Source organism: Polyergus mexicanus, unplaced genomic scaffold (assembly GCF_030449975.1).
Source record: "Polyergus mexicanus isolate NDT 795.1 unplaced genomic scaffold, iyPolMexi1.0 SCAF_22, whole genome shotgun sequence".
In the NCBI taxonomy this organism is placed as follows: Eukaryota; Metazoa; Arthropoda; class Insecta; order Hymenoptera; family Formicidae; genus Polyergus; species Polyergus mexicanus.
In genome coordinates, this window is record NW_027223342.1 from 1,937,259 (window position 1) to 1,948,844 (window position 11,586).

General features: G+C 29.9%; 1 protein-coding gene and 1 long non-coding RNA gene across 2 annotated transcripts in view; one reads left to right on the forward strand and one right to left on the reverse strand.

The window, feature by feature from the left end:
* Positions 1–11,586, forward strand: part of LOC138942357 (signal-induced proliferation-associated 1-like protein 1) — a 116,587-nt gene that overhangs the window by 17,782 nt on the left and 87,219 nt on the right. The window lies entirely within an intron of this gene.
* LOC138942408 (uncharacterized) lies at positions 5,302–6,870 on the reverse strand. Its single transcript, XR_011448308.1, has 2 exons — positions 6,703–6,870; positions 5,302–5,573 (listed from the first exon to the last, which is right to left on the reverse strand). It is a non-coding gene; the product is annotated as an uncharacterized lncRNA (long non-coding RNA).

Genomic DNA, 11,586 nt, shown 5'->3' on the forward strand with positions numbered 1-11,586 from the left:
TATATATATATATATATATAAATTGTGCTGTATGTATTATAAAATATACTTTACAGATAAATAGTATATTTTATCACGAAAATATACACACGCATACATACATTAATTTCAAGGATTAAACCGAAATTTTACTCGCGTCTTACTGATTTTTTAATAAGTCCGTATTATTTTATAGTATATATGGTACACATATTTTTAATCTAATTTAATGATTGTATCGTCTAAGATCTTATTTATTAGCAGTCTATACACGACCTTATTACATGTAACTAATTTTTGATGCCATCACCAAGTAACTTCTGATGCTGTTATTTAATCAAGATAATTGCTATATTTGTGCTTGAAAACTAGTCCACATATATTTATTAATAATAGAGTTTTTAATAAATGTTTGTAAACAGTGGAATAATGGCAGTATATAATAGATAATTATATAATAATATAATAATATTTATATTATATATTTTAACGTGACGCTATCTATGTCAAATATTAATGGCTGATTGCACACAATCTGAGAACTTTTTTTCTCTGTTACTCACGTTTCTATCACTATCTTTTTATTTATATTTGCCCAATAAATATAATATAATTATTGTATAATAAATAAATCATTAAGATTGATTTGTCAAATTACAATGTGACTATAATCAATCGTAAATAATGATAATCATAAATCTTAGATATTATTATAACACGATAATAAGAATCGTGCGATTATTATAAAATGCAAAATATTGGAAATATACACTAGACTTCGTATTTATTTAGAAATTATAGATTTGTTCCAATATATATAAAATCTTTAAATAAATCTGTTATTACGAGACAAAATTATCGTAATTAATGTTATAACTCACTTGTGCGAAATATGTAAATGGATTACAATTTCTCTATATCTTTCTCTTCAACTTACAAGTTAATTTTTTTTTCACAAGGTCGGAACGTATGTTATATCAAAGTAACTACTTTACTACTATTTGGCAGAAATTTATGCAAGGAATTAAAGTCTAACGCGTTCGATATAATACGACACACATGATTACGTAGAAAAGGTTGAAATACTGTTGTGATCGAATTCAGAATAGACGAGATACGATCTTTAGCTTACAAACGAGATTGCTCGTAGTGCAGAAGTGTATATTGCTTCACTACTTTTATTCAATCTGTACAAAAAAAACCATTCGCGATTGTTTCTCCAGATTGTCCATAATTGTTTTTTCGATAACGGAAGATGAGTGCTATCGATTATCTATTCAATCTGTATGTGATCTCAAATTTATTGGTAAACTTCAAAAATTTGATATGTATAATCGTATACATACAATAGTTTATTATGCTTTATTGTAAAGCATCTTTGAAACTAAAATTTAAGTTAAACTTTGTTTATAATATAAATAAGACTAATTTTTTTTTCTGCAAAATGCAGTGATTTAACATTGCTATTTGAATTGCTATTTTATTCTGTGTGTGTGGACGTGGAAATAATAGTTTATATAGTATAAAATATTCTAAATTAATTTTTGCGGTTATTTGAAAAAAATAATTAATATTAATCACAAAACATATTTGCATAGCATGGAAATTTATTAATACAAGACATACTTTGATATAATATTTTGATAATAATAAAATAACATAATTGCATATTATATTTTACATAAATTTGATAACAAAAATATTACTTCATGAAATTTTTTATATGTATGTTATATATATATAATATTACCATAAAATATTAACAATAATTAAAAATTTTGTCGAATATATTATGTCATAATCACTTATGCATAATCTTTTTATATCGTAACTTATTTTAAGAACATTTTAATTTTAAATATTAAAATAACGATGAAAGGAAACTAATTATATCCCATATCGGATGCGTAAAACAGAAGATTATTTTCGCTATTTCAAATACATCTTCTAATATAACGTCAATTAGATCCCTCTGAAATGCAAGAAAATAAATAAACTTTAATTTTTTACTTTCTTTATATGTATTTATTAAAATATATATATGATATTGTGGTTATACAATATATTTTTTATTATTGACACAGTAACAATAAATATAAAATAATATTTTTATATAAGAATTCTTACTCGTAAGAAGATAAAAAACTTACCATTGGCATTTAATACTGTTTTTACGAATTATTTTATGTACACACAATTTAGTTACCGCGTATATATAATTTTTAACAAAAACATCAAAAAATATATAATACTATTTGTTTCATGATATTATGAAAACACAGGTAGAAAGGTAATAATTATTTGCGAAGACAAATTATGTTAGATAGTTGTTTTATACCTTAGATCGTGAGAGCGAAGCAAGGTTTGCTTCAGCTGATGGATCAGCCATAACATCGGAAATCAAGGCAACCGTAAAAACGGCAACTAACAGAAATAGAAATATTTTCGTATTCATCGCTGCAAATTTACAAAGGTCTAATTCAAACTTTAGAATTTTAATATTACATCTTTATAGTGTACCTATATATATAACAAAAGAACGTGATTTGGACATCATAAATATTATCTAATCCAAAATGTTTTGACTCATTCAGACAATTCAATTTTATTTAAACATTACTTTTTGAAACTTAAGATAAAATAGTACTTATTATTGAATATAAAATTGCTTAGAGAAATAAACACGATGGTTTAGTGTTATTTAAATATTGCCATTGATTGTATGTATATAGTCACGTATAAGAAATCGTGCAAAAAATACATTTTATTTGATATAGAAAGAGGGTAAAATAGTTTCATCATATTATCCTTTAAATTTTAGTTGAAATTGTTTTCTAAAAAGAAACACACAACAAAACATATTACAAGATTAGCCATGTAACGTGTCCGTTTGTATAATAGCGGATTAATACAAATTAATATATACACATACACACAGTATATTATTTTTCTCTAATATATATATATAAATTTTGCAATTATTTGAAAAAAGGGATTAATATCAATCACAAAACATATTTGCATAGCATAGAAATTTATTAATACAAGATATATTTTGATGCATAATAATATAATAACATAATTATAATATATATACATATATAAATTTATTATTAAAGAAATAGTACTTCATTATAAGATTTATCTTACAGATTCCTTTACAAAATAACAGGATAAGCACATACATTTTCCGTAGAAACATTTAGAAATATTATTACAAGCATTAAGTAGTGAGATATTGCATGTATCTCATTGATCTTTTTCAAAGTTATATTATATTATATATTTTAATACATATATACATATTTATTATGTTTATTATTTTGTTAATTTGATCTGTCTGAGATTTTCTATTTGTCAGAAATAATTAGCATTCTATTAACGACCATTTATAACCTTTATTATCTTCCGATGCCATCAAGTTACGTATAACAATATCATCTAATTAAAATATTGATGTATGAGAAACTAGCATATAAATATATTTATAAACTAGCATATAAATATATTTATAAATTAGCGTATAAATATATTATAAACTAGCGTAATAAATGTATTTATTAATATTATATTTATTAACAAACTATTTTACCCGAATTTGTCCTCATTTTAGGAATAGCAAATATACCTAACAGATTTATTGCAGAAATTAAGACTATTTCTGATGCAGCAGAGATGATAAACCTGAACTCTAAACCTCAACACTTCTAGCTAATTGATTTAATGCTTCGTGTATCTCAAAGCAAATAAATAATTCAAAACAATGCAGAAAGAGATTAACAAATTATTATAAATTTTTACGATCTTACGTCTTGCTGATAAGTTATGTTGAATGGGAGAGCGACAATTATCTTCATGTTTTTTATATCACTTTTTTTAAACTTAATATGTTTGTAATATTATATAAACTATACATATTTGCATTAACATTTTGCCAATCACCCGAGTTAAATATAACAAAGCGCTGGACACAACACAGTTTTATCGAAACTGTGTATGATAGTATGTTTTATTTTAAACTTCCATAACTTTTATATTTTAAAGATTAAATATAATGAAATTAAAAATAAAATTTATCATACTTTCTTCTTATTATAAAAAAAAACAAAGCTTCCTCTACGAGAAAGCAAAAAAAATTTATTGAAAATTTATGTTATATTTAGCTCTTCTATGAAAATATCATATGAACATGACAAATAAATTTATCGATATTTACTGGTAAAATTATAAAAATTTACATATTTTAGTGTTTTTTAAGGATATTATAACGCTCAATGCAATCAACTTTATATGTGCAAGTCATCAAGGTTTGAAAAAGACTAAAAGATCCGCATTAATACATATATTATATACATGTATATGAATTTATGTATATGTGTATCTTCGACAAATGAATTCTCATCAATCATTTATTTTAGATATCCAATAGCAGCAATATTGATGTTTAATATGCTTATTACAGTGAGTGCTTGTAGCAACATTGCACAAGAAGATCTATTCATTCGGTCGTTCAATAATGACTCATGAAAGATAGATCGGGTAGATTTATCCAATCGGTCGACAAAATGCAAATATATATATTATTTAAGTTAATATGTTTTTGAATTAAAATTATACATAATCTAAATTATATTTTTTAATAAAAATATAACATTTTCCTATTCATAATTTATGTTACTTATATCTTGTAACGCGCAATATAACTTAATCATATGTAAGTTCTGAAACATTTTGATTTAACTTTTTGAAAAACTGCGCATTGAAAGACATTGTAATGGTTCAATCTTAGGCGTACGAGAGTCGATCTTTCATTAAATTACGAATTACCATTACGTTTGTGTACTGCTCTCCCCTTTTATTCGCTTGCAATCTGAATAAAAAAACCATCCGCGATCGTTTCCACATATTGTTCATAATTAATTGTTTATAACAAAAGACAAGTGTTAATACAATTGTCTGTTCTATCTATCTGTGATATAAAGTTTTTACTACGCTCTAAATTAGTATAAGTAATAGCATATATTCACATAATCTAGTCTGTTTTATTGAAAAGCGTCATTATAATTAAAACGCCAAAATTAAAACGCTTTTTTATAGTATAAATAAAACTAATAATTTTTCATTTCTGCGAGATGCAGTTGTGATTTTAAGCTGAGATTAAGTTACTATTACTAAATAACAGTTTAGATCATAAACAATATTCTAAATTAAATTTCGCGATTACTCGATGATAAAATAATATTAATCATATCAACAAAACATATTTGCATAGAATAGTCATTAATACAAAATAGTTTTATATTTAGTAATAAAATACAAACATAATTGCATATTGTTTATTTCTTTTATATAATTCTCACATCAAAAATATCTTCGAGTTTTTTATAATATCATAGATAATATTACCATTATATAATGTCACAACCATTTAAGCACAATATTTTTATGTCATAGCTTATCTTGCAGCGCATTTTAGTTCAGAATAATGCACCTATTATTTTCTCTATTGATTCAATTTGATTTTTAATTTCGTCTGTTATCGGAACAGGAAGAAAAGAGATGAGAAAATCCAGAATATCCTGTAAAATATCCCTCTGAAATGCAAGAAAATAAATAAAGTTTTATTTTTTGCTTTGTCTGTTTATATATATTGAAATATATCATAGACATTGCGATTATATATCAGTATCTCATTACTGACACAGCATTCACAAAATAATTTTTTACATGATAAATCTTTTATATTTATAGGTACGAGGATTAGATTCAGAAATCAATCTTCGGTAGGCTTGCAAAATAAAACAAGAAACAGGAAAAACATTTTATTATATACAAAAGTTACTTACATAAATGCACTATTTTTTGTCATAATCGCCTTGAATTGAGGCCCTTGTCATAACCCAGCATAAGCTTGTATGTACTCTCGTCAAAATATAATGCCGCCAAACTGGAATCTCGGCCAATTCCTAGCACTGCTCATCAGCTTCTCATTGCCCTCGAATTGCTACGTTCCTTAGCCACACTTTCATGCATGTGAACAGATGAAAATCATTTGATGCATGGTCCGGGCTGTAGGGTAGGTAATCGAATTCCCATTACACTCTAAAAATTTCGATGAGAATTTTTCGATTACCTTACACGCTTGGATCTTGTATCGAGTGACTTTCATTCAATCACATGCATGAAAATGTAAGTAGGCAATTCGAAGATAATAAAGAGTTGATAAGCAGTATTAGACTGAGATTCCAATTTGGCGGTACCATACTTTGATAATGGTATACAAAAGCTTGTGCCGCACTATGACAAGTACTTTAATTAAAATTGCGATTTTACCGAAAATTAGTGTATACATATATGTAAATAATTTTTGTGTATAATAAAATGTTTTTTTCAGTTTCTTGTTTTATTTGACAAGTCTACTGGAGATTGATTTCCCAACAGACCTGATAAATAAAAAACTTACTACTAGCATTTTATAGTGTTTTTACAAATTACTTTATATATATTCAATATAATTGTATATTAGTATATATAACTTATAGCTAAAGAATATTTTGTTTCATGATATTATGAAAATATATGTAGAAAAATAATAATTATTTGCGAAGACAAATTATTTATACATACATTGATCATTAATAATTAAATGTAAAAATATAAATATTAACAAATATATATAAAAAAAAAAAAAAAATTGTATGTTAGATAATAGTAATTTTATACCTTAGATCGTGAGAGCGAAGCAGGATTTGGTTCAGCTATTGGATCAGCCATAACATCGGAAATCAAGGCAACCGTAAAAACGGCAACTAACAGAAATAGAAATATTTTCGTATTCATCGCTGCAAACTTACGAAGGTTTAATCCAAACTTTTGAATTATAATATCGCATCTTCAGAGTGTCTCAATTTATATAATAAAAAAATCGTGTTTTAGACATCATAAATATAATCTAATCCAAAATGTTCTGATTCATCCAGACAATTTAGTTTTATTTCAACATTACTTTTTGAAACTCAAGATAAAATAATGCTTATTGAATACGCTGTTATTGAATATAAAATTGCTTAGAAGAAATAAATACAATGGTTTAGTGTTATTTGAATATTGCAATTCTTTGCGTATAGTCTATTTTAGAGATAATATATCTAGGTCGAGTATTAAGGAATGGGGGCTCGTAAAATATTAGACAGGGATAGCATGCTTTGTATCACCATTATCTTTGTCTTTTCATCGCCTCTATTTTTTTGTTTTCCAGTCGACGAAACCTTGATTATCTTACCACGCGTCTTTAGACAAAGACGGATTAGCGATTGTACAGCAGCTATTTCTTTCTATTTTTTTACGCGTTCTGACTACACGAGATATAAAGACGCGCAATCTATATATTATACATCTATGATATAGTCATATATAAAAAATCGTGCAAAAAATATATTTAAATTGATATAGGAAGTAGAATTATTCCATCACATTTTCTTTTAAATTTTAAATGAAAAACTGTTTCTTGTAAAAAAACATATTAAAATATTAGCAATGCGATGGTTATGTATGTATAATAAGGGATTAATATAGATTAACATACACACACATACGTACAATATATTTTTTTTCTATAATATATATACCTGCAGGATGTTCCGAAATTAAATGTTAAAACTTCGAGAGTCTCTGAGGAATAGATAAACCAAGAAAAAGTTTTTTAGAGATTTAGTTGTGTTTTTGATTTATTTTGAAGGAAATCGCACAAAAACAAACAAAAGTTTTCGTCAAAAAACGTAAAACAATAGTAAAATAAAATTTCTTGAAAAACATCGTGAGTGTAAAATCATGCAAATTTTGACAGTTTAACAATTTGTGAAAGAAAAAGTTAAAGTTAGGAAAGAAAAATTAAAAAAGTTGTTAAAATATCCATAAATAAAAGCGCGCGCCTGTGCTGTTCTAGTATAATTAAATTTAATGCAATAATAGTGAAATGAGTCACTCTTTAAGCAAATATAAATTAAACAATAACTGTGTATATTTATAGCAATCTTTTTTTTTATCAGTAATAGCTTTTCTTATACTGTTCATTTTTGTTACGTTATTTTTCACTCATCGTAATTATTTAAAAATAGTTTTATGTTTTGCATTGTACTTTGAATATATTTTTAGTATTTATCGTCACATACAGATTAAAAATTTTATATTTTGTGTTACACTTTGACTGTTTTTAGCATTTATCGCCATATATATATATATATATGTATATGGCCATATTTATGTATATTTATTATTATATATTTCTTTTTTGTTAAATGTGTTTTCAGTAATAACCATTAGTGTGTTACCAGTTGCAACAAAACATTCAAATTTTAATAATAATTATAATTATTATTCTAGCATAAAAACGCTTAAGACAAAGCGAAGAAAAAAGGACGAACACGCTAAGAAGCCAGAGTTTGCCAGAGTTGTAGAGGACTAAAACAAGACTAAATAAATAGCGGCCGGACTGGACCGCTGAAAATAAAACGCGATGAAGTAAAGGGTGGCCGGTCGAGCTTGTGAGAAAACGGTGGGAGAACCAACATAAGGCTGAGAAGGTTGCAAAAAGCGTCTGTCGCGCGAGCAAGAGAGACAGGATGGGATCTTGTTAGCCCTGAACCTGAGCATGAAAATGCCTTGTGATCTTCTGTGGCGATCTTAAACGTAAGGCTGAACCCTCTATCTATATTCTTGCGAATGAGTTAAGAAAGAATCAAAATCTTCACGTCATAATGTCAGCCGTGATTTAATCAAATGGCATTTTTGTTCTTTTTGAGCTATATATACTGTCAAAATCACGATATGCCTGAAATTCAAATTAAAAAACCATCTATTGAAATATTGAGAATTAATTATCATTGAACAGAATCATTGGCAGGATTTGATAAAATAAATCTCAAATGTGTATTTTCTGCAGGGCGTATTTTTTTCTAGTTAATTTACAGCTGGGTTTTGTATAAACAGACCGATTCTGAGATACGATGTGGAGACTACTGAAAAACGTAGAATGACATGTATTTCCGCCGACAATTGAAACTTACTTTTTCCGCTCTTATATATGCACATTTCCGGTAAATTGTATATATTTTCCAGTTCCGTGAGCTATCCTTAGCACAACGGATAGTTAGAAAAGAATCTCTCGGAAACGGTACCGTCAAGATTGACGGTCTTGTACGACTAATCATCGCTGCACTTGCAAAATGCGTTTTATAGTGGATTCGTGCTTTGAATTTGAGAATCATCTGATGCGTCCATCGTTTGCCGAAAAATTCCTCAAGCACATCCTCGACTCGCAGCGAATGCAAATATTTCGATTCTCGATTGCACATAATGGTGGTATCGTCATAGAGATGAAGCATGAGTATATTACGAGTGACCATATGGATATCATCCGGTTCGTGTATCATCTATGTTTAAACACTCTCGTAACTTGAGATTATGCAGATTTGTGATTCTGCATTCGAAGGACTAGTATTTCATAATAAGCGTTGAATAAATACACATCTCGATTAATTTCATTCTGTATATCTGTCGTCAAGGATGTTTTATTACTTATGAATCATCCATATATTCGATTAGGAGGTATACAATAATCATTTCGTATACAATTTTTTTTCTCCTCATAACTGTGAATCGCTTTGTTTGCTCGTCCAGATCGAGCGCGTAAACACGCGAAGAAGGCGGAAACGCGTGCTCGACGAGGAGAAGCCGAACAGAAAGGGTGTAATAACAGGGCCATGGATTTTATTTGGCTCGATTGACCAATTAAAGAGTGCCGCGTTAAACGACGGGCGATTAATCTCGACGTCGGGATGGAGGACCGTTCGCGAAAATCTCCGCAGCAGATGAAACAGAACTCGAATCTGCTAGCCCAGTCGGCTCACGTAATGGATTAAATCGCTCGTAAATCCCGTAACGGCTCCTTACGTTACCTCGCGTGAAATTATGTCGTTGGCGACATTACGGAATGCCGATTGCGCAAGGACAATTAAGCTCGTTAAAACGGGGAGTGAACGATGAGCGCGAGAAAGTGATGAAAATAACGGTCTGCGAGCTCTAATTCTCATTTATTCCTTTATCGAACCTCGACTTTTACGTTGCAAAAATTATATCACTTTACGATTACGCATTCTTCATTGTTATTCGATCGCCGAAAATTGCGATTTTGCAACAGTTAAAGCATTTCTACGTAAGCTGTCGTATTTTAACGTGTTGTGAAAATAATGTAATATAAAAATAACTAGAGAACAAGATACAAATTTTTGTGAGGATTACGAGGGCTAGATTTTGTAACGGATTTAGCAAGCAAGTTTAAGGAATCGTATTGTCTAGAAGCAGCGTGAACTTCTTGTTGCCTCGAGGATATCGTTTCGAGCGATTTCTCTCTTTGTGAGAGAATAATTTCCATCGTAACCTTCATACGTTAGAGACAGACAGAAAGAGAGAGAGAGAGAGAGAGAGAGAGAGAGAGAGAGAGACCGCAGTTTTACATTATCGCCACATCATGTGCTTTTTTACACAGTAATATTGCCCGATTGTCCATGTGCCAGTAACGATGAGTATTATTTAAAACGGCTTCCTGCGAGTTCCACTTTACGTGAAAGGAAGAATCATTACTTGCGGTTCTCTCTCTCTCTCTCTCTTTCGAGCTACTGCCGACATGATTCTAGACCCCATATTGACCCAGACCGCGTGAGCTGAATGCGCTCTATCGTTATGCTCGGGATCATTCATGGGCAAAGACATGTTAATCCCTCGGATTATTGCGCGAGAGTTTCCCGAATGTACGAGCAAGAATATCATCTTCGAAGGAATAATCTCCCAGATGCGAAACGATTCATGAAAGAACGGAAGAACTCTAAAGAAATGAAAAAAAAAGCGGGAAGAGAATTAGAGAGTTGACAGAAGATTATTCAACTATAGATAGAGCTGTCAAAATGGGATGTCGGGATGGTAAATCCGTCTGGAATAAAATATCGGTCATGGATGCCGAATGACGTATCGATCTTTTCGTGAGGAATTTCGCGAAACCGGAGCGGCCAGGTTGCGCGCTTGCGTGGAGAGGATTCGAGCCCTGAAGGGATTCTTGTACGACCTGATATCCCTTCTCTCCTGCCCTCGCCCGTTCATTCCCGGGCACTTCGACTTCTCGACTCGTGACTCCTGGCGACTGCACGCTGCGGCAGGATTCTTGCATTCTGTTGACGAGTGCGGCGGGCATGGAAATTGAAACCATGTCGCCGGAAGTGAGGCTTCCAATAATGACGAGCACACATAACGAGGAGGCGCGCTCGCGATCCCTTTACTGGAACCGCAAACAGGAATTCGTTATTTCGGCACTCGATGTACAATAATTATCATGAAACCAATTAATAGGGCGCTGAAATACGGATATTTAAGTTGGGGTCAGGTCATCGATCGAGAGATTATTGATACCGAAACCCACATTACGTGACTACTCTGTGAAATAGCTACAACGTCATGGTATTTATATGGGGCCCAGAACGCCTGGAACTCCGCTCGTCGGACCGTGAACCGGTTCGCACGAATCGTGCGAGCGCAGCTTGTACGCCCTTCGCATTG